Source organism: Camelus ferus, chromosome 33 (genome assembly GCF_009834535.1).
Source record: "Camelus ferus isolate YT-003-E chromosome 33, BCGSAC_Cfer_1.0, whole genome shotgun sequence".
In the NCBI taxonomy this organism is placed as follows: Eukaryota; Metazoa; Chordata; class Mammalia; order Artiodactyla; family Camelidae; genus Camelus; species Camelus ferus.
Window position 1 is genome coordinate 13,112,488 of NC_045728.1, and position 26,371 is coordinate 13,138,858.

A 26,371-nucleotide genomic window follows, 5' to 3' on the forward strand; every position below is an offset into this window, starting at 1 on the left:
GGTGAGTTCCTTGTCATGGAAAACATTCAAATAGAGATGGAGAGAATGCCTTTAGCTTCGCACAGCTGTGGGGTACCACCCAGGTGCCACATTGTGGGATACCAGGGTCGTCGAGCGCTGGTCCCATTTTCCCTCCCCAGCCTCACTGCTTTCCGTGCTGTGCTCCATCGTGCCTCCTGTCTGCACGTGCTGCTGTCATGGCCTGGGGCACCTTTCTTCTTTCCTTGACCGGAAACTCATTCTCATCCTTCCAGCTCTACAATGTCATCTTCAGTTTCCCAGACAGAACCAAGTCCCCCTTTGTCCCTGCCCCCAGCCCCTTCCTGTGGGCCTCATTTGCAGCTCTGATCACTGTAGTTTTGCTTGTGTAACCCCAAAACAGACCCAGACCTCTTGAAGACAAGGCGTGTGGCTTGGCATCCCTGGGACCTAGCATGGGGGTGCCGTGGGGCCCAGTGGATGCTGGGCAACTCTTTGCTGCTGGCGCATGATGCAGGGTCTGGCAGGAAAGTGAAAGGTGCAGCTCGAATAAGAGAATCTTCTGCTCCCTGCCCATTCCCCTCAGCCCCTCTGATTTTGCAGCCACCAGAGTTTGGTCCTTTCTGATGACACCTGGGCTTGGCTTGAGAGCCTCCAATACCCTCAGGGGATGACATTAAACAGGTGCTGGGGGCACCTCTCCCAGGCCTGGGCCACTGGGCAGAGGGACTCTGGACTCAAGCCACTCAGGAAGCTTGCAAGGGTGCCAAGATTGATTATTCTGGGGAGAGCCCAGGAAGAGACAACACTTTCTGAAAGGCCAGGGCTGGGCTAGGATGGAAAGGTGAGCCCCAAAGTTGCCCACTCTCAGTCGATGCTCCACCAGAGACATCAAGAACAGGGACAAGAGCAAGTGTGGGGGCCCCTCTTGGGGTAGGTCAGCTGGGGCTGGTCCACGCTGAGCGCTCAGGGCAGCTCAGGCCACCTGAGGTCGGATGAGGTCTTGGGGAAGGCTGTGTGTGTGACATCTTGGGGCATTTTGGGCCAGGCTGGGCATCGGCAGTAGAGAGCCTGGGGAAGATGCTGAGGGACCACACCTTAAATCTGAATTCAGAAGCTATGACCTCCAGGCTGGCTTTGCCACTTCCTAAGCACACAACCTTGGCTGAGTCTCAAATTCGTTCAAGGCTCAGTTTTCTCATCTGCAAAAGGGGATTCTGGGGACTGAGCACTGTGCTGAGCACTATCTCATTTAATCTTCCTGGCAACTCTGTGAGGTGAGCCCTATTACATTTCCCAGTTTACAGATGAGGAAACTGAGGCCTAGGACAAATAATTCGCACCTAGACACACAGTTAGCCACACAGTTAGCCACACCGTTAGCCTGTGCTGGGATCTGTGCTGTGCTGTCCAACTGTAAAGCCCGTGTCCTCAGCCACTGCTCCCGTTGCCTTCCAGTTCCTGCCAGACCTGGTTCCCAGGATCCACATCCAGATCTGAGGAGGTCACGGCTGACCACACAGTGTGAGGGAGGGGCTGAGCAGGGTCCGGGGTGGGGGGGGACGACCTCTGTGCAGCTGGGGCTCAGCATGGCCACTTCTCCCCGCCCTGCTCCTCTCCCCAACCCGGCCCTCACGGGGGCGCCCCTGGGGGCAGATGCAGGCCAGTGCCCTCTCTGCCTGCTTCTGCCGCTGCTGAACTTTGCACTGGGCTCTGTCATTAGCCCAACAGCAAGCTTCCTGTTTGACTAGCCCTGTCCAAATTTGCTCGGCGCGAGCAGGAGCCCATGGTAAGTAAATGGTTTTCTGTTGATATTTGAGCACTAATGAAGAGGCAGCGAGCGGGCCCATTAATAACTGAGGAGATGATTGTGTTTGCACAAGGCCTGTATACGGCATGTCAACTGCCCGGGCAGGGCCCGCCTCCTTACTGATTTCCCAATAAGCTGCCTGTGCTCTTGTGCTCAGCACGGGCGGGGACATCCTCTCTGCAGCCCCAGGGTGGGATCTCCTTTACCGGCAGAGGCGCTCAGCCAGGATCTCGGGTGAGGGTGAGGATTTCATTCGCTCTTTATTCATTCATTCAACATGCATGGATCCACCATCTTTTATACACAGGCCACTCTACCAGTAGCCAAGTCCCTATCGTCACCTAGAAACAGAGCCTGCCCTTGACCTTACCTGGGGCGAGGCTGGTCCCTGATAGCTCTGGGCAAACATGTGGGCAAAAGCTGATTCTTTGTGGACCTCTGACCATGTACCAAGTGGTACCCCATCACCACATGCTGCCCATCAAGACCCTCTACCTACCCTCATTTCATCTGAAACTGGCCAATTGCCTGATCTCTGGTGGGCGATGGCCCCCTGGCTGGCTTCCCCAGATTGTCCTTTAATCTTGAGATCCAGCAGGTTCACTTGGGAATTTCTGGCTTTGGATGGGATAGTCAGTGATGGAGAATGGCTTCAGGACAGAGCTAGAGGCCCGACTGTCCTCCTGACTGGGAACCTTCTGGGTTGTGAGCTTTCCAGTGAGATGTCATAGCAGACCGAGGGCCAGGGTCCTAGGAGGGCTTCCAAGACCCCCAGTCTGAGGCCTGTTTGGGAGTAATTTCTTGCCTGCTTTGCAGGGAACATCAGGATGACAAACATCTGATGAGCTCATAGTCTGGTAGAGGAGATCAACCTGTAAACAAATAACTGGAGAAAAAAATCATAAATATTGAGAAGCATGAATCCAGGGCTGTGGGAGCAGGGAGGAGGGTGCTAGAATGCAAGGAGGACTTCCCAGAAGCAGTGACATTTGAGCAGGTTCCTTAAGTCCAGAGGTTTATAGAAGCCGCAGTGACCGCTCCCACTGGTGGGGGAGGGAAAGACCAGGGTCTGCCACTGACTACAGCCTTGCAAAGAGAAAGATCCAGAAGAACCTTCAAGAGAGGAAACTGGAGCTTTCTCAGAAGGTGAGGGGCCTGGAGATTTAGACATGAGTCATCTTTACATAAGAACAAGGCCACTAGGAGAAAGGTGAGGTGACAGAGCATGGCTGGAGGTGGAGCCAGTGGGAAGACTCACATGTGGGCTCGAGGGGAGAAAGAGGTTGTGAAAGGAGCTGGCAGCAAATGGCCAGAGGAGAGGAAACTGGAGAGCAGCAGTGCAGTATTGCTGAAATCAAGGACTGGCAGGGCTTTGCGCAGTTAGTGGTTCACTACCCTGAACTGACCTTAAGCAGAAAGGGATTGTCCAAAGTGAGAAACGCCACTCAAGGGCAAGGACCGAGAACAGCTTTGGATGTGGTCACTGGGAGGTCATTAGTGGCCTCAGCCCTATTATTGCCTGGTTGGGGTGGGAGTCAGACTGTGGGAGTTTGAGCAGGTCAGCAGGTGGTGAGAAAGAGGAGAAGCCAGGGTGCACCCTGTCTTGGAGCTGGGAAGGGAAGGGGAGAGAGGACCAGAGCTCAGTAGCTCAGGGGAGAAGCAATGTGAGGGAGACTTCAGCTTGCCTGTAGGATGGTCTGGATCTGGGAGGATGGGGGAGTGGGGCTGGGGTGGGGTGAGTAGCTCACGGTTTCCTCACTGGAGTCCCTCATGGGAGCGTGATGCCTCCTTCCTCCCGGCAGGGGTGGGCTGCAGGCCACATAGCAGCAGTGGTGGGGACAGAAGCTACCTTAGCAAAAACTGGCTGGCTGGGTGGCTGATCACACAGTGGGTGTAAGGATGAGGCTCATGGGGAAGCATTTGGGCTAGAGAAACAGGACTGTTTCTCTATGTCCATGAGTGGTGGCTTCATTCAGGGCTAGTAGGAGGGGGCTGGCTTCATTCCTTTTTTTCCAGGTACCCCTGTCCTTGCTACATGACCCACAGTGAGGCAGTAATCACAGCTGCTCATCTGCTGTCAGTGTGGTGCCTGCCCCACCAATAATTCCCAAATTATAGATAAGATACCATGGACAGCTCCGAGCACTCAGAAAACCTGCAGGGGCACTGGGTTAGTACAACAGGAATGCAGTGATGTTCCTAATTAGAAGTATTCCAGCTCCCTCTCAGTTCTACTGGGATGTTCTCACATTGCCTTCAAAGCTATCCTTATACAAACCAGACTCTCTGGTTCCCATTGACTGAAGTTCAAGCTCCTTCCACTGCAGTGAGGGTCTTCCCTGTGTTACCCCTGCCCATCTTTTCAAACTGGTTTGGATTTGTCACATCACTCATGTCCCCCAGCACTCCAGTCTTGCCAGGCATCTCCTTGTCCTTTGTACATCTTGTTATGCTTTTGCAAATGCTGAGCCCAATTCCTGGCATAACCTTCTCCCTCTCTCACCAGTAACTGCTGCCCATTGTTAAAGCCCAGCTCATAAGTCAGCTCCTCTGTAAAGCTTTCCTGGCTGCCGACTCCTTCCTCGGGGATCCTATCACAGACATTGTGGGTAGTTGATCCAATTCTCATCTCTGTTTTTTGAAATTCATGACAGACCCTGATTTCATTTGAGTACTCACCACTCTCCCACACAGCTGGTGGCTTTAGGGGAAGCTGACTCCCCATGACTCCCAGGCCTCAGAGGTGAGTCTGGTCTAAAATAATCCCAGTCCCCTCACCAGTGACTGGTCCAGGAATTGGGGATGTACCCCACATGTGGACCAGTAAGCCACACAAAAACAGGTAGACCAAGGAGCTTCTGGGAAAAGTCTTCCTGCTTCTAGAAGACAGCTACAAAAGAGAAAGATCTACCTTCTTTGTGTGCTGCACACTATCAAGTCTGGAAGGGGTGCCTTGAACTGCCCCAGCCGATCTTACCAGACTGAAGATGAACCCAAACAGGGGAAGGCATGGAGGGGAGGCAGAAAGGATCTGGGCTCCCAGTCACATCCCTGAGCCCTCAAGGAGGCCAACTCTGGATCCTGCCTTAGCCCTGGACTTCCTGCTGCAGAAAAGAATACATTTTCCTTTTTATTTAAGTCTTGAATGAGGATTTTTGTGACTTGCAGCCAAAAGCATGCTAACTGATACAGTTCCAATAGGACTTTTGCACCCCCATGGGCTTGTATATTCCAGGCTGGGAGAGTCTCAGAAGCAGGCTGTCATAGTCACAGCTCTGTCCTTGGTTCCTAGCACTGTTCAAATATCAGTTCAAATGTGGACTGAATGAGTGAATGGATGAGCTTGAGGCTCATTTGGACTTACTCCTTATGGTGTTCTGCATTAGAGTCTGCTTTATTATCAGTTCCCCCTACCCAGAAGTTTCAGATTCTTCTCAAGCATGCTGTCCCTGCTCCCTTCTGGACGTGGGTGACACAGGGCAGAGAAAACCCTGGCTCTAAGGACTTGCATGATGCCACACAGTGGGCAGGGATCAGAGCAGGGGCCATCACCCAGAGTCTTCTCTTACCATTTTTTTACACTTGTTCCATCACAAATCCACCTATTCATCTCTCCATCCATCCACCAGTTAGCTTTACTGTTTATCGGCTTTACTGTTAGTTTTATTTATATTATAAAACTCACCCATTGTCAGTGTGCACTCCAGTGATTTTTGTAAGTTTAGGCCGTTGGGCAGCTATCAGCACGAGCCCACGTTAGACCATGTCCATCAGCCCCAGAGTCCCTTCATGCCTGTGTGCTGTCAATTACTGCTCCTTCCCCCAGGACAAGACAAGCACAATCTGCTTTGTGCCTCTATGGGTTTGACTTTTCTGGAAATTTCATGTCAATAGAATCATACAATACATATTCTTGTGCGTCTGGCTTCTTTCACTTAGCATAATGCTGTTGAAGTTCACTCGTTGTATGTAACAGTAGTTTGTTTCTCCTGATTGCTGACTTGTGTTCCATTGGATGGGTATACCACAGCTTGTTTATACATTGTCTGGCTGATGGGCATTTGGATGGTGTCCAGTTTGGAGCTGTTATGAACCATGCGGCTGTGACCCTTCCTGTGTTAGCCTTTGTGTGGACACATATTTTCTTTGCAAGGTTTTAAAGGCTAAGTAGGAGCTGACTAGGTTGTTAAAACCAGAGGAAAACATTCTTGGCAGGATGCATGTATGTGCAAAAGCTCAGAAAATTAAAGTGCCGGGTGTACACAGGGAATGATGATAGTTCAGTGTTGCAAAGAAAGAAAAACAGTTCTCTTTTCCTCGGCCCATCTTCGGTCCATTGCTGGGGCTCTGAAAAATTAGACTGACAGAAGACAGATTAATGAGAGAAAAAAAAAAAAAACAAAACAGAGTTTATGAACCCATTCACCGTGCCTGCACACGGGAGAACTCAGTGATGAGTAACTCGAAGGGGTGGTCAGAACTTGGGCTTGTATGGCATCTTGATAAGGAACAATAAATTTGTAGAGAAGTGATAAGACAAAGAAACAGGGGCTTAGGCCTTTAAAGGTAGTAAACTGTGGGAAGGTAAATATATGGAGAAAACTAATAGAAGATAAAGGTTGTTTTAGCAAGATTTGTTAGCTAGATTCCTTTGGTGCCGTCTCTAGGCTGATAAGAGTATGGAGTTGTCTCCAGTGATTAAAAACCATCCTGCCCTTCCTGGTAGAGAAGAGGAGGCCAGAGAGTTTGCCCTGTGCTGCTTTGTAAAAATTGCCTTCAGCTCAAAGTAATCCTTATGCCAGAGTGGCAAGTTTTGGGATGTCATAATCTGAACCCTTTCGGTATCACGAGGGTGTGGGATAGAGAGGTGGGCAGGGGCTGGACCACAAAGCCTAAGTAAGGCACTGGGCTGGGGAGAGAGGGGTGTTGCAGTGTATCTTGAAGGCTCTAAGAAATCTCAGAGGTGTTTTAAAGGAATTGATATGGTAAGCTGTGCTTTGTAGAAGATCATAGGTTTGCGGCACAGAGAATGGGCCAGGTAGAAAGATCTTACAATTAATAGGTGCGAGATACAAGGTCCTAAACCTAACGCTGCTTCAGGGTGGGAGTGAACGGGGGTGAATTGGATTGAGACTCTGCGTATGTGTGTCCTTGGGGAGGGGAGGACAAGGGATGTTGCTGGGGCATCCCGCTGAGTGAGTGATTCAACCTTGCCCACAGGCCTACGAACACCCCTTCTCCAGCGAGGAGGCAGCCCCTAGCTCTCTTTTTACCTACAGGAGTGTGGCTCTCAAGGTTAGCGCCAGGGGGTCAGCGCTGTTTAAATGTTGATTACAGAGACGGTGGGAGCCGCTCAGATTTCTAATTAAGATTAAAGAATGTACCCGGCTTATAAATGGTTCTCAGGAATGTATAATTTGATTAGCCTGTTTTCTCCGGGTGCTTTAATTTCTGGATTAGTGGACGTGGCCTCTGACTACAGGTGGGGCCGCTTGCTCACCACAGACAAAGTCCAGGACCTTGCAGGGCATTAGGATGGTGGGGAGATAGGACAGGAGGAGGAGAGTGAGCCTTGGCCAGCGAAGTACTTCTTCTTCTGTTTCTTCTCCTCTTCCTCTTCACTCTGGACAAGAGTGAAGATCCTAGCCCGCGATCAAAAAGTGCCCAAATATTGACTATAAAGTAAAAACACTCACCTGGGCATCATTTACACTCATTCATTTCTATCGGAAGGCACAGAAGGCAGGTCCTCTTCCCTTTTCCCCTTTTGAGCCCAGCCAGGGATTCCCCGGCAGGGCCCAGCCCCTAGGGCTCCGCCTCTTTAGGGAGCATTGCCCCAGTGTCAATCATAATCACCATGGTAACTCTAGGGCTGATTCTGCAGCTGCATCTTCCGACTGAGCCCTGGGCACTGCCAGGGAGGGGCTGGGCGTCTACCCCTGGCTACCATGGATGTCGTATCTCCCCGTGGGAAGCGTCCTAGGCTCTAGGCCAGTCACCGTCCGCCTTCCTCACATCCCTCATCCTCCTGCCCAGGCTGCATTCTGACTTCTGTGACCCCTGGCACTCTTGTTCATACATCCCTTCCTCCATTAAAAATAAATAAAATGAAAATAAACAATTCTGTTTTACAACTGTACTGGTAAAAAGATGAAACAATTGATATTATATGTTAAAACACTTCATTCTATCTGAAAGTTGATTTGTTTTCTTCTAATTTTAAAAGAAATCAAAACATTTCTCAGGCTCCTAAGAGTATGGTGAACTCTGGGCCCTGTGCTCCCTGTGACTAATGGGTAAGGTAGCCCTGTCACACGCCCCAAGTCTCCTGACCTAGTGACAAGGGGCAGGTGTCCGGAGTCCAGCAGAACAAATGCTGCTTCTCCCTGCAGAAGTCCTCAGAGGAAGCCTGCATCAGCTCTGCCATCAGGCTGTCCCAAGCGCCTCATCACCCCTGCTTCTGAAACCCGAGCCACTCTGGTAGAGGGGGCTGAATCTTTCCCAGCCCCCAGCCGGGCTTTCCCAGATTCCTTGCTTCCCTGTCTGGCCGGTTTTCTGCTTGAATGAGTGTCCTCCTTGCCGTTGCACTCCCCAGGCTGACTGCACAATGGGGTCTGGGGAGTGCAAGGGTCTGGGGGTGGGCAGGGCTTCTCAAGGAGCTGTTGGAGGGACGCCTGGAGGAGGGGCTGTGAAGTGAGTATTTAAAGATTCCTGGGGCTGTAACCTAGGCTTCTACATTGGAATCTCGGTCTAGAGCTGGGAATTTGCCCCTTAAGAGGCTCCCCAGGTGACTCCCTGTGCACGTGAAAGTTGGAGAAGCCTAGTGTCAGGAAAGGGCCTGAACTTGGTTGCCTTGTCTCTCCTCCCTCCTCCCAGGCCTCAGGCTGCTGGCTTCTCCATTTCCCCCTGTGTGGTATCAACCAACATTGCTAAACACCGAGTTAGGAATAACGGATGAGAAAGGGATAGGTGTGGTCAGATCCCTGCTTCTTGGAGTTACAGTCCTCTTCTCGAAGCGTGAGTTACCCTCTATCCAACCCCACCCCGCAGCCGTCATTCAAGAGGCTTGTCTTTTCATGCTTCTAAGGAAGGGGTCCAGGGGCTCAGTTCCATCCACTGGCTTCTGAAGATGGCAGGAAACGTCTCTGGGCAAAAATGCTGGTTGACAGAGAAATGCTCAGTTTTAGGAAAGCAGCATGAGCCAGCAGCACAGGCAAGAACTGCACTCTAAGAAGGTTAGCTGGAAGGTATTGCCCAGAATGTGGAGATGACGCCCCAGGGCTCCTGCCCCAGCATTGTCACTAACCAGGGTGCGACCCAGGGCAAATCCCCTGACACCTCTGTGCTTCTGTGGCTCCTTAAGACCTACTGAGATAGTGCATATGGCGGCACTATGTAAATGGTAATGAACTCTGCACATTATTTACTATTATTTTTCTAAGTATTGCTGTGGTTATTACAAGGGAGCAGTAAGGTGCCTTCACAGAGCACTGGAGAAGTCTGGAGACTGGGGTCCAGCTCTGCTTCCAACTGTTTGTGTGATATGGAGACCCTTCACTAGTCTGGGTCTTATAGTCATCATCCTAGTAAGGGTGGGAGAAGGACTATATAATACTGTCTGAGTTTTACCACTTACAAGGGTAGTCTAATTCTAAGGGCAAGGCTGAGTTCTGCTGGAATTACTGCCTCGTATACCCAGATCCCACTTGAGCAGGGGTTTGTGCTCCTGTGGGCCTTTATCGCTGGTCCAGGCCTTAGAGGAGGCATGGATGGGAGAACGGGGTCTCTGATCAGTGGAAGGCGTGGTTCTGGGGGCAGCCAAAGCAAAGACTGCAAGATTTAGGAAGACACATTGTCCAGCGTCAGTACCAGGAGGCACTCGCCCGGTCCCTCGGTGGACTCCTAAACCAAGAAAACGTGGGGCGCCTCCTTGGTGAAGCCTTCCTGGACATCCCCTCGCCCTTATCCGGAGTGAGATGGATACATCCGCAGTTAGTTGTGTCTGGTACCCCGCTCCTCTTCCTCCCCACATCTGTATTCCTGAGTTCGGATCTCCGGAGGGCCTGGGAAAGGGATTAGAGCCCCGAGTGGTGGGGGCTGCGGACCAGCAGCGGTCCCCGCGCTTGGGGTCTCTGTCCCTGCCCGGCTGCTGCAGCTCAGGCTGGCAAGGGGACTCTCTGCCTTCCAGCGCTGTTCATGAAGCGTGTTGGGAGGGGGCTAATGATAATTAACACTTGGGGCGCGTTTTGTCTTCGAAGTGCTTTACAAACACGACCTAATTAGCCCGCGGGGAGGAGCGGCGCCACCGAAACGCTTGCTTTATAATTCATGTCTATACTGTCTGGAGCGCGCAGCCTTGGTGCGCGAGTGTTGGCGGGGGAGGGTGACCTGGTTGTGGTGCCTCCTCCCAGCACCTCCGGCTCTCGGTGCGGAGGGCCGCACAGCAAGGCGGATTGCGACTCCGGGCAGATCAGCCCCTTCTCACGCATTTTATTTAATCTCCGCGGCAGTCTACAGAGATGGGTAGGCACTGGGTCTCAGATAGGTTAAGTGACACGCCCAAGACAACACAGCCCATAGTGGGGCTCTGAGACTCAAACCCAGTCCCCAAACCGCAAAGCTCTAGGTCTTCGCCACCTCCCCGGGCGCCTCGCGGGCCCGTGCAACGAGGCTCTGGCAATCCGGCCTGGCTCGCAGCATCCCCGCGCAGCGACGAAGGCGGGCGGCGGGCGGCAGTGCGCGCACTCCCGGGGCGGCCGAAACTGTTGCCAGCGCAAAGCTCCCCGCTACACCTGAGCGGGGGACAGATGTGCATCAATATTTATTCAGAACTCCCAGGAAACCTGGATGAAGTGTAATTATCTCAGCTCAATCAGCTCGGATTAGCATAACATCAAGTCACCCATCAGACGGAGGGTTTGATTTCGGGGATCAAAGCGCCGCGCTGTAGCCGCTGATTAATCGGGGAGAAGAGAGCGGTGAGAAGAAAGCTGCGCGGGCTCCGCGAGCCACAGCTGCACCGCTTTGATGCGCCGATTGTGCCAAGTTCACTTTCTCGGCCCGCTCGGCGTCCGCCCCCGCCGCTCCCCGGACGCCGCACCCGCCAGGTGCCCGGGTTTTAGCGCCGCTTCCCCAGCAGCAAGCCGCTAGCTCTAACGTAGGCCACCACTCCGTCCACCCCGAGGCTGTACCATTCATTTTCTGCTCCGAGGCCAGGGCGTTGCGGGGCTCGCCCGCTTGGGCCCTGCGCCAGACACCGGCGAGGCAGCGGAGGTGCACGGCCTTTGGAGGCTGCCCAGAGGCTGAGCAGAGTAGTGAAATGCTGGCGTTCAAGGCCTTCCCCAGGCCGGCTTCAGCTAACCTTTAACATCTCACCTGCCCCATCCCCTCCCGCCATACAAAAATCGAAAAGAAAAAAGGCTTTCTTGATTGGTTCTGCTTCCTTGATTTTGTACCTTTGTGCAATGTTTCCCCGACTGGGATGCCCTCTGCCCCTTTCTTCATGTAACCAACTCTGACATCGTTGACACTCAGCCCAAATAAATCTTGCCTTGGCCAAGCCGGTCCTCATTTCCAGTTGTTTCAAGGAGCGTGGGAAGCCTCTGTCGTGGCATTCTGGCATTGTGCTGTCATGATCCTTCCCCAGCAGACTTGCACTGTGCACCGGTAGGGCCCAGGCAGCCCTGGAGCGTCTTCTAGGGGATGAGGATGGGCAGATTTCATTGATTATCCTCATGGCTGCCCCACCAATTTCAAGCCTTCTCCTAATTTGCACTGGCACTCCTCTCCTCCACCAGATGTGCTGAGGGCAGGAACCCTTCCTTACCCTTGTTTGTGTCGCCTCGGAACAGAGCAGTCCTTGGCCCGAGCAGATGTGGATTCTAGCTCTTGCCCTTTGCTGACTCTCTGTTTACTTGAACTTGAACAAGTCACTTGACCTCCTAGGAACTCCAGGTTGCACTGGGTATTTGTGGCTGTGACGTTCTGTGTCCTGTGATCTTCCTTCATAAACCCTTCCTTCAGTGAAGCCACTCCCAGGGGCCTGTGCCCCAGTTGGTGTCAGGGAATCGTAGAATCTTAGGGTTGGAGGGGAGCTCACAACCCCTTCCTCATCTTCCTGACAAGTCTTCATCCTTTAATGAAGAGGGGATGGGAGAATGGAATTTGGTACTGGGGCGGTCTGCCCTGCCACTGGCCCATGTGGGAGCTTGGCCCCTGTGATGGGGGCAGGGGATAGGAGGACCCACATGGTCACTCTTCAAGGCTCTCTCTGGCTGACAGGATGAAGGTATCAGCCATGGTATCACCTAGAGTGTCTGGACACCAGGATTCTCCTGGTTGGAAGAGCCTGGCCAGCAGTGGAGACCAAGGGAATTCTCAAAGCTGAGACATGTATATATCCACTGGCATTTTTCTTCAGAGTGTAAGCCCTTGAGGGCAGGGACCATCTCTAGTTTATTCCCTACTGTGCCCCATAAACAAAGCTCAGTGCTTGGCACATAGTAGGTGCTCAATAAGTAGATGTAGAAGAATGAATCAAAGAAGAAAGGAATGAAAGAGGAAGGAAGGATAGATGAAAGGATTGCAGCCCTGGCAGGGGGCTGTCTTAAGAGTGGGTGGGCTTGTGCCCAGGATACTGGCAGAAAGATGATTTATCTCCATTTCAAATCTCTGCTATGCAACATCATGGATTTTTCTCTCCCCCTTAATTAAGAACTAAATATAGATCTTAATTAAGACACTGATGAATTTAATTTAGAGTGGCATTAGGGCCTTAACTTGCACAGCTCAATGCCATGTTTATATAATGTGGGATATAAGCTAAATGAGTGCTTGCTTGTTACCACCATAAATAATTCACTTGCAAATCCCTTTCGAAGCAGCGCTCGCACTAATCCTCCCCTGTCTAGAGGACACTATTGGACGCCCGCTGCCTAGCCCTCCTTCATTTGTGTACATCACAAGAAGGTCCTATCTTGTCTCCCATGTTCGGACCAAACTGGAATTGTCCTTTGCCCACTTCAACTGCCCTGCCCACTTCTTCCTTTGTTCACATAAGTCCCCCTGCTGGGAATGCCTTTTTCCTCACTTCTCACCCTGAGTTTGTCAGGAGAACTCCTCCCTTTCCTTCAAGTACCAGCGTCAAGTGTGTGGATTTGGTGAAGCCCTCTCTGCTCTCGCTCCGTCTCCTGATCTCTACGCACTTCCAGTGAGAGCTCCAAACTCTCATAGAGTTTTGCTGATTCCAGCACACGCTGCCACATACTGTTACTCTTTTGTTACCTGTCATCTCCCTAGACCTCATTGGCTTCTGAGTGCCATGCACAGGTCCTCTGCACAGTAGGGAGAAGCTGTGACTTTGGCTTTTATCCATGGCGCCCAAGGAGCCAACCTCCCATCTCAATCCTGGATGCCAGGTGCTGCACTGGAATCTGGGAGACTCTTAAGACTTCTGCAGTGGGTCAGGGCATGGCACGGGTAGGTGGTCCAGTTGTGTTGTGCAGAGAGGCAGAGCATGAAATGGATCCAGCATTGTTCAGACTCCAGTCTGATGCCAAGAGAGGAATTACAGCATTGACACTGAGCTCTTGCTCTAGAGTCTGGTGGGCTGGGGCTGGCCTTGGTTATTTCATCTATAAAATCGGATTCTGAGGTTTAATGAGATTTTGCTCATAGTAAGTGCTTAGTAAATGGTACTAATGTTCATGATGGTGTTTGGTTGACCTGCTAACCTAGTTGGAGACTGGGTGACTTTCAGGCACATGGAGGAGCAGAATGCATCATTCATACTTTGTACATAGAAAACTTGGGGTCCCGGGGCTGACTGTCCTCTTCAGGAACTCCGTGCTCTTTGCCCACGTTGTCTGTGGCTCAGAGCACTTTCTCTACCCTCCATGCTTCTCATTTGTGAAATGAGGGAGTGGGATGGAGTGATTTCACCCCCTCCCTCTGTAGTCTTGGGTGACTCAGCCCTCAGCTCCTCCTCCTCTATTTCCAAACTTGCATCAGTGCAGTTTCATCACAAGTGTCTAGAAAGCGGAGATCCTGTTTCTTAAGCATGTGCCCCTGTGGTGCCAGGCACATTGCCCGGTCATGTGGCAAGTGGTAACTCTCTGTGATTTGAAGAATGGAACTATTTCCCGGAACCTGCCGCCCTGCTACAGCATTGCTGTTCCCAGCTCTGAACAGAACGTGCACCTTTTGAAAAGTATAGATTGAGCTGCCTGCGTTCTCTCATTGCCAGCACTGTACTGAACACTGTCTATGAGGCTCTGGACCAGTGTTTCTCAGCCTCGACTCTGCTGACATTTGGCGCTGGATGATGCTTTGTTGTGGGGGCGGCCCTGTGCCCTGGAGGAAGTTTAGCAGCACCCCTGGCCTCTAACCACTCGATGCCAGTAGCAACTCCCCTCATCCTGTCCCCAGCTGTGACAACCCAAAATGTCTCCAGACACTACTGGATGTTCCCTGGGGGGCAAATTGCCCCCAGTTGGGAACCATGGCTTTATGCTAAGCACAGGCCATATGCATTATCTTATGTATCTACCTGCCAAAGTTGTGATACAAATACCATTCTAAAGCTCATTTTATAATAAAAGGTTCTAGGAATATATATATTTTTAAGAGCTCATTTTATAGATGAGGGAATAGACCGAGTAGGGATTCTGGAATCAGGTGTATTGCCAGTTGGAATCTGGGCACTCACTTCACCGCCTTTAGCCTCAGTTTCTCACCCCTTTAATTAAGCCATAGGTGGCTATTTAAATTAGAATTAATTAAAATGTAAAACCCAGCTCCTCAGTCACTCTATCCACATTTCAGGTACTCAGGAGCCCCAGGTAGTTGGTGGCTATGTACTGGGGCAGCTCAGACACAGAGCGTCCCCATCATGGTAAAGAGTTCTGAGATTGTGGGAGATGGATTTCTTTCCCTTTAGAGTTTTTTGATGTCTCTTTAGATAATTGGTGCCAGTCAATCAGCACTGTGTCCGGAACTGTATAACCAGAGTATTCTGTTCGTCTTACATTAAGATCCTACTGTGTATCTGGAATGGTATTTGGGACTGAAGATACAAAGATAAATAAAAAAATTAATATGGCCCCTGCACATTAAGTGTAATTTATAATAACTAGGTTGCTAATGGACAGAGCCAGGTGCTCTGTTTGTGGCACATGGCCTAGGTGCTAAGTGAATGTGAGGGGCACTACATTTGTGCAAGGGCCAAATGTCATGACAGCCAGAGTGGAGGGCAAGTCATTCTCTGAGAATTGGATTAGTGGACCTGGGGTACATCTTCCTTGAAGGATACTTGTGGTCGTTGGGAAGATGGGGACTAGGCAATGTTCTCCAGCTTCTGGAGTCACTTAGACACTCTTTGGCTAGAATTTCTGCTGTAGAAACTTGCAGCAAGGAGGGTGGAGCCATTAGAGCAGGTGGGTGTAATTGGAAGGAGAGTTTTTCAGCTGGTGAAGAAATTACATTCCAGGTGAACCCCTAGTTGAGCATGGTGAGTGGGGTTGTAAGTGCAGAGATAGAAAATTTAGGGTATCACCTTTGCCTCCACCTTGGGAGACCCTGGTGTCCTTCTTCCCTAATTTGAAGCTGAGCCCTCTCTCCCACCTCCCTGGAGCTCTCAACCCCTACACTGCACTGTGTCAGCTGACCTTGCCCAATTGCCCATCTTCCTGCTCCAATTCAACACTTGCCTAGCTCAGAAATTGCTTGGTGATATTGGGAACAATAAGGCCTGACTCTGTTAGTTCAGAGAAAAATGTTTTTTTTTTTAAGGGTATTGCATTCCTGGTGATGTATGGACAAGTCAGGAGAGCAGAAGGAGAGCCAGGACAGAAGGGAGAGGTGAGATGGGACTCCAGAGAGGCCGGAGCCTCGTGGGGCGGGGGAGGCACTGCTACTGCTGATGCTCATGGTCAGGGCCCTGGCTGAGCCCGGCTAGAGGAAAACCCGGGGGTGCTGGGGTGGGAGGGGTGAAGCTGTCAGGGCCGCCAAGGAGCCAGGGGCCGTGGAGAGCTTATTCCTTCTTGGGGGTAAGAGAGGGATCTGATGTAGCTTCATCTCATTCTTCATCTCATGACAAGAGTGAGGCAGCAAGATGGGTGGGAGTGAGAAGTTTCACATGAGGCTGCGCTGAGGCCCAGAAACTGCAAGTGATTTGCCTAGGGTCACACAGCATGCTGTGGCACTGTCACTGGGACCCTGGGCTGTGCTTGTGTGTGTACGTACGTGCATGTGAGAACAGTTCCTGCCTTCTCTTGGTGAGCAGTAGTCCAGTTATGCATGTTCTGCAGGTTGTTTAACCATCCACCTGATAATGGACAGTTGGGTTGTTTCTAGAATTGGCTATTATTACTATTTTTAATTAACAGACTTAATTGTTTAGAGCAGTTTTAGGTTTATAGGAAAATTGAGTTGAAAGTACAGACAGTTCCCATATTGCCCCCACCCCCTGCCTCCAGTTTCCCGTATTATTAGCATCTTGTGTTAGTGTGGGCCATTTGTTAAGACTGATGAACCAATATGGATACGTTATTATTATTAATTAAAGTTTACAGTTAACATTAAGGTTCACTCTTGGCTTTGTATCTTCTATGGGTTTTGACAAATGTCGATACCATATACAAAAGTTTCACTGCCCTAAAAATCCCTTGTGCTTCACCTATTCATCCCTCCTTCCTCCTAACCTCTGCCAACCACTGATCTTTTAATTGTCTCCATGGTTTTTCCAGAGCTTTCTTATTTGCTTCTCTTCAGAATTTTCTAGAAGGCTCCCCTCTTGGATCACAAGACCTGACCATGCCTAGCCAGAGAGCCTTCTTGGAACCCAGGCCTTGTGGGGAGCTGGTTCGGGGCTGTGTGAGCAGCCTACACATGAGTTTGAATTGCTTTCTTTTAAAGACCAACTATTGCTGAAGTTGGCTGATCTAGCCCCATTCTACTGGTTGAGCTGTGGCCTCAGGAGGGCTTGGCGCTCCAGGCCCTGTTTGGGGGTGAAGGAAAGCAGAGGAGAGGAGGGGGTAGCCCTGTCAACTGAGAGCTCAGCTCTGGGGCCTTTTCCAACCCTGAGGCCCTCAGAGACCCCAAGCATTCAGCTCCTTTACAATCGAACTTAGAAGCCAGCTGCCTGGGCCTTCTCTCTCCCAGTGCCTCTGGCTCAGCCTGGGGCTGCCTCCTGGCTTGCAGGCTCCCCCTCAAAGTCCCACTTTCATTTCTAAACAGACAGGAAAATAAGCAATTGATTTTTGGATATTACATAAGCTGGATGAGGGAAACTTTACTGAGGAAAAGAGCAGAAGGAGGGGTCCGATGATCTGAAACTCAAAACTACAAAAAGCCCACCATCTGCAATCCAAATGGAGGCAGCTCCAAACCTGCTATGAGCAGAGAGAGAGTGAACGTGGCCCCAGGCCCTTGGGAGAAGCCTGGCGCAGCCACCCAGGGCTCTGTGACATCCTCCTGAAGGCTGCGCCCAGAAAGTCTTTTCTCTCCCTCATGCTGTGGCTCCCAGGATCATCCCGTCTGTTCCCTGGCTGGTCCGCACCTTCACGATCACACTTCATTTTGTTCTCAAACCACCCTTGGAGGCAGGCTGGGACTTCAGACAGTCGGGGACACACAGTATGTGAGGGTGGGAAGGGACCACAGTGATTTAAGTCAGTGCCTCTCATCATACAGATAAAGAAGCCTGGGGTGAGACCCGTAACAGGGTTAGTGCAGAACAGGGGCTGCGGCTCCGGTGTCCCGGCACCCGGCAGTGCCCACCCGTCATTCCCAGGTAAGCTGGAGAGTGCATAGTCTTTGCAGCGTATTATTAAACTCCGGGCTCCTGGAGCTTGGAGGCCAGGGTTGTTGGGAAGGCCCAGGTGAGGCTTTCCAGCCCCTTCTCCTTGGAAGGCTCTAGATCTCTAGCTGTCCAGGCCAAGACCTCTGCCAAGTCTGAGATAGGCCTATCTTATCTCTTCCGGCCAGTCTGGAACTCTGATCCCACCTTCTGCACAAAGGCTGGTCCCTTCCATGGGAAACATGACAGAGAGCCCAGGGAAGGATGCAGGCCTGGGAGTCAGGCTTTGAAAATGCAACCTGGGTTGTAGGTGTCAATGAAAAAGTCATACTTTGAGATCTTGTCTGGGTCCCTCACCAGGTCCTAGGTTTCCTGGATGCTGAACAGGGATCCGGAAATTTCTATTAGGAAACCGATACTTTGAAACCCACGGGGTGGGGCGGTGATCTCCCTGGCATCCTGCTTCCCTTCCACTCTGCCTTTTGTGGCCTCACCGGAGACTTCTCCCTTGAAGCCTCCTTTGGTTGGTTCTCACATAGGACCTTGTGGAGGGGGAGACCAAGACTCATGCACTGCCAGGCTCCTGGCTTGATCCTGCAGAGCCGGGCACCATCTCCCCGCCACCTCCCTCCACCTGAGGCAATGGGGCGGCCTTCCTGTTAACACTCCACCTGCCAGTGGAGGGGAGCTGGCTTGCCCCGCCTCCTTTGGGCTGGCCTAGGAATCCAACACTAGGGTTGGGCGGCTGCAGAAGATTCCAGTTTTGGTCGATGGGGGTGAAAGCCATGGGGGAGACAGATTCAGTATAGCAAATAGATAAATATTTAGGACCCAGCAATTTGGCCTTATATCTCTCCCTCTTCCCCCAACCCTTGAGCTGATTCAAGTAACTGAAGGCTCAGTTGCTGGGCAGGGCATCTTTGGAGGGAAACTTGAGTGACTAAGATGGAACCTGCAGCCTGAGAGGGGGGAGTGGAGCCAAGTCACCCTCCCACATCACATCGCATGTTGACTGGTCCCGTGAGATTGGCCTCTGCCCTCCAACCCACCCCCAACACAGCCCACCAAACTGAGGTCAGGGCTGCTTCTCATGTGGGATTTGGTTTAGCATGTATCTCGGCAACGCTCTGGGAGAGGTCTTTCTCGGTCTGCCCACGGGTTTGCTAAGGCATTTTTTTTTTATGCTGTGTGCAGCCTAGAGCTCATTCTCAGGTGACTGGCATGCTGTTTACAAAACAGGCAAGTTTTACCACTTGCCAGTTGTGAAAAGCTGGTGTTGGACTCAGGCGCTGAGATCAAATCCCAGTGCCACAGTTGGAGGCAGGGATGGGGCTTCAGGGGTCTATTCGTGGCTCCCTGGGATGGGAGTAAAGACCCCTGTGGGGTAATCCAGGGCACTGGCCTTGTGAAGTGTGGGTCCCAGGGCATAACGCACGAGGGCTCCCCTAGACCCAGGACTGAGCGCTTCTGGTCTGCGTCCTGGACGCCAGCCTGGCATTTCTGCATTCCTCGCGCAGCCTGGGAGATGAAAGAGCACACAGACTGCCCGCCCTCCGGCCCCTGGGCCTCTGAACTGAGGAAATAAATGGCTGAGTAATGAATGAGGCCAGAGCACTTCAGAGAGGTGGCCCCAGGGACAGCGCAGGCAGGGGGAGGAGCATGGACAGGTCTGGGTTGGGCGGTGGGGTGGTGATGGCTCGTGGAGTGATGCCAGCAGCCCTGATGAGGTCTGTGGCTGTGGCTTCCACTGCAGGTCAGAGCTGCAGCTCACACCGAGGAAGGTGGCCGTGAGTGCTCACATATGGATTGTGTCGCAAACTCGCAGCCTGTTGCACATTCAACCTGGTGCTGTCCTGATTGTCCACCCAGCTTGAGCCCCCTCCCAGGAAAAGCTGCCTGTGGGCTGGATATAGCTGGATCAGGGAGCCCCCTAAGATGAGGGCTGCGGGACAGCAGACTCCTTCTGAGCATCTAGCAAAGGGCCCGATTAGCCAGAAGGGTGGATGTGGCACCTGTGACTGCCAGCAGGTGCTGGACAGAGGTGGCTTGCACGGCAGTCCCCAGGGGGGATGGAGGGTCCTCCAGGGCATCCCTGCCAGATACTCAGTTGCTGCCAGTGAAGAGATGCTCTGTTCTCTCAAGACTGCAGTTCAATTATGTGGGCATCCATGTGTGTGACCTGGGGACTTCTTACCCCTTGTTTTCTCTGTCACCCCAACACTGTCCTCATACTTTCTACATGACCTAAAAGGGGCAGCAGCTCCCCAAACTCAGCCTGCAGAATTAAGAGGACACACACGTGCTGACTGCTTGCCATGTGTCTGGTTCTTTCCTTATCGAGTCCGTGTGATGGTTCACATATGTGAGCACGAGGATCTCCACTTTAAAGAGAAGTAAACTGAGGCACAGGGAGACTGGTGCCTGGGCTCAGCTCACACTGCTCATAATGAAAGGATGTGTTGGAATCCAGATGTATGTGGCTGAGCTGGGACTGGAACTTGAGGAGGTTTGCATTCCTTTGTTGGGCATTTTGAGGGCCTTTGAGTCTGGCTCACTATTGGGGTACCTTGTCAGGTGCTGCCCGCTGCCCTTGTCCCCCAGCTCTCTCCAGTTCTTCTTAGCATAAAGTCACTACTAGGGCTTGTTTTGGGAGCCGGCCTGGTCCTGGATCTCCTTCCCAGGAATTCTTTTTTCCTCTTCTTTGCAAAGCCTGTTGAAGCAGATGGATGTCCTGCATTTGCCAGGTGGGTGGGACCACCAGATAGCCCTTCTCTCTGGTCTTGCTGGGGAGGGGGACACTTTCCTGGGCTTGCCACCAAAGCAAGTAGGAAACCCCTCCTCTCAGCTCAAAGTTGGCCTATGCCCACCCTCTCCCCGCATCCTTCAGGCAGGAGGCAGCATCCCTGGGCTCTGATTGGCTGAGGGCTTTGCTGTATATCTCTCTTCCAGGTGGCAACCTACCTCGCCACTCTGGGCTGTGCTCTCCCAGGCCTGCCCTGGCTGATTGCAATAAATATTGGCCTGATCAGAGCCCAACCAAAGCCCCTTTTTGCTAAGGGAGGAGGCTGGGCATCATGCCTCCCACTCCCTGGGGCCTGCAAATCTGCTGTGAAGAGCTGGAGGCAGGAGCCCCCACTTCTGGCTCTGGGAAAGATGGTTGGCAGAAAGGTTTTTCAGCTTTGGTGTGGGCCAGCCTGGATCACTATGGGGCTGGGAATGTCTTAGAAAGTTCTTCCCTACACACGGGGGGGCCAGGAGGTCAGGAGGCAGGGGGGCAGACCCCTCCTCCAAGGACCCTGCTGAAAATTTGAAGCCATCCTGCCCCTCACTCCCTGGGGGCTTTGCAGAAGCCGCCCCCACTCTGCTGCCCAGCCAGGCCCTGCCTCCTCCACTGCTCCCCTCCTGGGCAGATCCGACTCTGTGCTTCTGTCTGCCGCCGCCCTGCCTTCCTCGGGCGGGGCGGGGCTCCGAGCGGGCCTGCATAGACCGGGGCACCTGTGGGCAAGGACTTGTGAGACCAACCCTCTGTGCTTGGAGATTCCCTTCAACCCAAGTGCCTGTCACCACATCTCACAACAAATTTCACTGTCGTTCATGTTTTATTAGTATAAGTGCCTTAAAAGCAGATCAGAGATTCAACTAATTTGCTCATTAGTAAAAGGAAATTAGCCATTTGAGATCTGTTCTAATAAAATTAGCTTGGTGACAAACGCTTTGTTGCCATGTTTATTAGATTACCATACTCCCCGCATTTTAAAGGCCAGAGCAGCCCTCAGCATCTCTTCAGGGTATTCTCAGAGCTTTTCTCTTCCCTGTTTTTATTCTTCCTTTCAGGCCTGTGGAGAATATTTTTTCCCTTTCAAGGCTAATTGGAAAGACCTGACCCAAATCTGTGTCCATCCACATCTCCCACAAGCCCTGTGGTCTCCTCTCCTCTCCTCTGCTCCCTCTTCCTCAGCCTCTTGGCTTGGCCCTGCCTCCAGCCCCATCCCTCAGGTTTCTATGTTGCTGGTCCTCTAATGGACTTAGCATCTCCCTTCCTCGAGCCCCTCGGGCAAGACCAGCCTCGAGGGAGGAGCTGGGAAGCCCCTGATTGCCAGCTGGGCCCCTTTCACTGTTCCTTGTTTGGAGCCTTCTGCCTTAATTCTCCAGCTTAAGACCACCCTGGCTTCCCCCAGTCATTTGTTCCTATTTCCCTGGAAGTGACCTGCCCCCATTAGTGAGGTCAGTGTCCCCATTTGCTTCTCTTCTGCCTGTGCTTGGCTCCCTGGGGCTCGGCTGGTGCAGACAGAAAATTCCGTGAAGCATCCCATTTATGCACAAAGCTGCCTGGGGGGGGAGGGTCCCACATGTGTCTGAGGCCAGGAGAGGGACGTGTGGAACTGTGGGGGAGCTCCTAGCTGCCCAGGACTGTCTGATATAGGAGCAGGTGCTCCCTGACATTGCCACCGCCCTCAGCGGGCCCCTCTTCTAGCAGCATTGCCTCCTGCCCGAGTGTCACTCTCACAACCGCTCCTCTTTCCAGCACTTACTCTGCACTGGGCTCAGTCGGCGCTTTCTTTGCTTCCTTCCATTTAGTCTCTGGCTGATGTGAGGAGGTAGATCACATGGCTGTTCTTGTTCTGAACATACAGAGGCTGATGTTTGGAAAGTTTCCCAAGGTTACCTTGCTGCAGAGTAAGGATGTGAACCCAGCCTTGTGTGTCTCCAAAGCACCTGTCTCGAACCCCTGGGCTCTGCCATGTGCTTGGGGTACTGCTGCCTGCTCGTACCGGTGTTGGGGAGTGCGCGCTTCCTGACAGGGGTGTCTGTGACCGGTGCAGTGCCTGGCACAGACCGGCATGTAGCGAGTGCTCAACAACGTGACTGAGTGAGCTGGTAGATAGGGGCGGGGTACTCCAGGGCTGGAGGCCTGTTGCAGGGGGACCGGCTGGTCCAGCTTCTCCTTCCCTCCTTTGCCAACAGCAGCCCCAGGCCAGCCTCTCCCGGCCCCTCACGGCTCCCTCCTCTCTAAGTACAAATCATTGGCTTAGACAACAGCGATGGGTTTATCCCTCAGGATGTGACTCTGAATATTAGAATGTCAGAAGCAGCTGCCTTTGCAATAAGTTTCTGTCAGAGAGGAAATAAAAGGGGAGTTGCAGTTATTTAATTTGGAGCGCGCAGGCGACAGTCTGGGCCTGCGGACTCCCTGCTGTTTCCCCAGCTGCTGGGGCACCCAACCCCGCAGGCCCCTGCCCTTGGTTTTTATCCTCCTGCTGGCCACGCCTTCCTCCAGCCCTCTCCCCTCCAGGCCCTGAGTGCCAGCACCCACCCAGCCTCTGCTCATGCCTCCCCTTCCTCCAGGGCTCTCCTGCCTCCTCCCACCCCTCACATCCCAGCCTTCCCCCTCTTCAGATCCTCCCCAAACTTCCTGTCCTTAGTGAGTCCCAAGTTTCACCCTGTTCTCTCCCCTACTGCCCTGCCCTCCCTTCTCCCAGCACTCTATTACTTATAGTATAAATGATATTTAAACTTATTATCAATAATGATCTTATTAAGATTAATCAATGTGATTATTGATGTTAATTTTTTAAAGGAATTAATATTATTAATACTTATGCTTATTATTGCCTCTTCCTCAATTTTACTACCTCTCCAGTGAGGGAGACAGGGTTTCTCCTTTTCCCAAGAATGAGGAAACCGAGGCTCAGAAAGGCTAAACATCCAGGTCTTTTGATTCATATAAAAGAAGACACAAAAGATCCCACTGCTGCCACCAAAAAAAAAGGCACAAAAGGAGGCCAGTGGTAGTGGATGTGGTTCCACAGTCACTGAGTGCCTTGCGTGAGCTGCACTCTGGGAACTGGGAGATGAACGAGGCACAGCAGTGGGGCCCTCGAGCGGTGTGGCGGGGGGTGCCTGCTGAGCTCTTGTTCATGGTTGGGGGGGGACCCCTGGAGGGGTGAGGACCGTCCAGAGGAGGCTGTGGGGTGGGGCCTTCCTGAGTGGTCACTATTTGAATCTGAATTGCTCTGCCTCCAATGGCAGTTACATCTTCTTCCTTGGGTTTTGGCCTCAGATAAGGGGGCGCAGGGTAGGCAAAGGGTACTGGAGTGGGAGAGGGTGTCCAGGCTAAGACTGGGGGCTGGTTTTTTGATGGAGAATTGCTCCTCTTCCCAGTGCTGGGCTCTGCATTTGGAGCATGGGCCCTGTTGTCCCACCCCCTCAGGAGAGGAGTTGGGGGTGACTCTATGGGGCAAGATCCCCAGAGACCTAGAGAGCAGAGCAGGGCTTAGGAGTCAGTGCAGGAGGACGCAGATCCAGCCCATCATTTGTGTGACTTCAGGCAAACTGTCCAGACTCCTCACCTGCCATCCCCTTTTCAGGAGAGTTGTGAGCAATGAAAGTGTGAGTGGAGCTGAGAGGGAAGGGCTCAGGGAGTGATGCTGACCTGACTTGTGGCCAGGCGCAGGAAGGAGGCTGCTGGGCCTGGTCCTCCAGGATGGGAATCAAGGGAGGCTATAGCTCTTGGGAATCCTGTCCAGCCCCAGCCCTGCCTGCCGAATCAGCCCCTGGAGGGAGGGCCTGGCTCCCTGGGCGTGGGCAGGCCATCCTGGCAAGAGGCCCACCTCCTTGTGGAAAGAGGAGAGGTTTCTGTAGGGTCCTGCACACCTCTGTGCTCAGCCCTGTCTCCGGTCTGCTCCTTCCGGAGCTCCAGGCGCCCACTCAGCCCGGAGTCACACCAGTTCTCTCCCCCACTGCTGAGTCTACGGGGCGTGGATGTGTGAGCTGAGAGGCATCCAGTGCGGTGGGAGAGGCATGCAGAAGAGGGAACTGGATTCTTGTCCCGGCTTGGTGAGCTGGGCGGTTGCTTTGCCTCTCTGAGGCTTTTCTGCATCCTGAGACCGTGGCTTTCAAACTGCTCAGCCTCCAAGGGCCAGTGGACCAGTGTAAGTGAGAGCATGGCCCCCAGCACCCATGAGTCCAATTTCCTGCCCTTGAGGCAGCTTAGAGCTGAGGCTCACAGAGCCTCTCACGACTCCCCGGCACCCTCTGTCCTTCCAAATCCAAAGCAGAGTGGTGAAGGGAACTTCAAAACTGGAACCACTCTTGATTCTTCAAATATTTTTTTCTGCCCCCTTTTCTCCCTCCTCTCCTCTGGGCCTCCCATTGTAGGTATGTTGGTACAATTCATATTGCCCCACATATCTCTGAAGCTCTGTTCATTCTTCTTCAATAATTTCTCTTTGTTCTTCAGACTGGGTAAGTCCTATTGACTATCTTCAAGTTCACTGATTCTTTCTTCTGATATCTTAAATCTGCTGTTGAGCCCACCTAGTGAATTTTTATTTCTGTTACTATATTTTTCAATTCTACAATTTCCATTAAATTCTTTTTTCATAGTTTCTATTTCTTTCTTGAGATGCCCCACTTACTAAGTCATTGTCATCATGTATTCTCTTACTTCTTTAGACATGGCTTCTTTTAATTCTTTAACACATTTATAATAGTTGCTTTGAAGTCTTTGTCTACCAAACCCAATGTCTGTGCTTGCTCAGAGTCGGTTTCTATTGACTTTTTTTTCCTGATCATGGGTCATTTTACTGTTTCTTTTCATGTTGCAATTTTTTGTTGCAAACTGAACGTTTTAGATAATATGTTGTACAAACTCTGGATTCTGATTTTTCACTCTTGAGAGCTGCTGTTGATGGATTTTTTTTTTTTAAAAAGTAACTTACGTGGACTTAATCTGGGGAATTTGTCTCCCCAGCAGTACATGCTGCTGCTGTTTCTACTCAGTTTTTTAAAAAATTCTTTTTATTTTTAGCTTCCTGAGGGTTTTCTCCAAGTCTGCCATAGCTCAGTGGTCAGCCAGTGATCACTCAGAGGTGTATGCAAAACACCAGCCAGAAGGCTCCCACCTCTGTGTGTGGATTCTGGGGAGGGGGTGGACATTCCAAGTTCAGGCAATTTTCACGTCTTCCCTGCTTTTACTTTCTGAGACCATCCTGGTCTTCCCTGCAAGCATGGAGCCTCCAGGGATACCAGACAGGGATGCTTTTCCAGCCCTTCTGTGCCTCTCTTACTTCCAGGGACTCCCTCTTAAGGTTCTGGTGGGTTTACTGCTTTGCTGCAGCTGGAAGGGCAACCTCAGTCCAGCAAAGCTATGGGCCTCGTCCATTTGCTTCCCCACTGAGCAAGCATCTTACTGCTGGACATAGCCTCCTCACCTTTTGCTCCAAATCAAGGCAGCCCTCTCCTGCAGTGAAGGTTATTGTTTTTTATGGTCAGCCCTGCCCAAGAAGAACCACAGCTGGGGGTGGGGGTGGGGGTGGGGGCAGGGCAGTCTCAGGCAGAACTTTGCAGACTTTCAAGTTTCTTACCCGTAGTTCAGTTTTTGGTGAACAAAGTCTTCTCAATGTATTGTTTTGCCTTTAGCTGATTTCCAGAGCCTGAAATGGTTTTTGACTATTTTGTCCCAGATTTTGGGAGGATTCTTTAGACCTGGATTTATCAACATGTAAGTTGAGTTTTACAAGAATCCTCTACCTGTTCTGTGTCTCATGAGCTCCTGGAGGCCTTTGATGACCTTGACATTTTCCCAAAACAAAACTGATTTGGACATCTGCATACTTATCTTGGGCCCTGGCTCCTTCCCCTGAGGTCTTCTCCACCATTGCCCCTTCTGTGTGGGAGGACCAGGCCCTGAGCCAGCCAAACTATTCCAAGACCTGGAATCCCTCCCCACTGACAGTCTGTTGCCCATCAGCCCTACCCGCTGTATCCCCACTGAAGAAAGTGGA

At 51.9% G+C, this 26,371-nt stretch overlaps 1 long non-coding RNA gene across 6 annotated transcripts in view; it reads left to right on the plus strand.

Moving 5' to 3' along the window:
• Positions 1-26,371, plus strand: part of LOC116661080 — a 261,277-nt gene that overhangs the window by 73,134 nt on the left and 161,772 nt on the right. For 4 of the 6 annotated variants that reach the window (XR_004316827.1, XR_004316826.1, XR_004316823.1 and 1 more), the window contains exon 4: positions 15,578-15,646. The exons of the other annotated variants lie outside the window; for them this stretch is intronic. This is a non-coding gene — a long non-coding RNA (uncharacterized LOC116661080). The remainder of the gene's footprint in view (positions 1-15,577; positions 15,647-26,371) is intronic. 6 annotated transcript variants of the gene reach the window in all.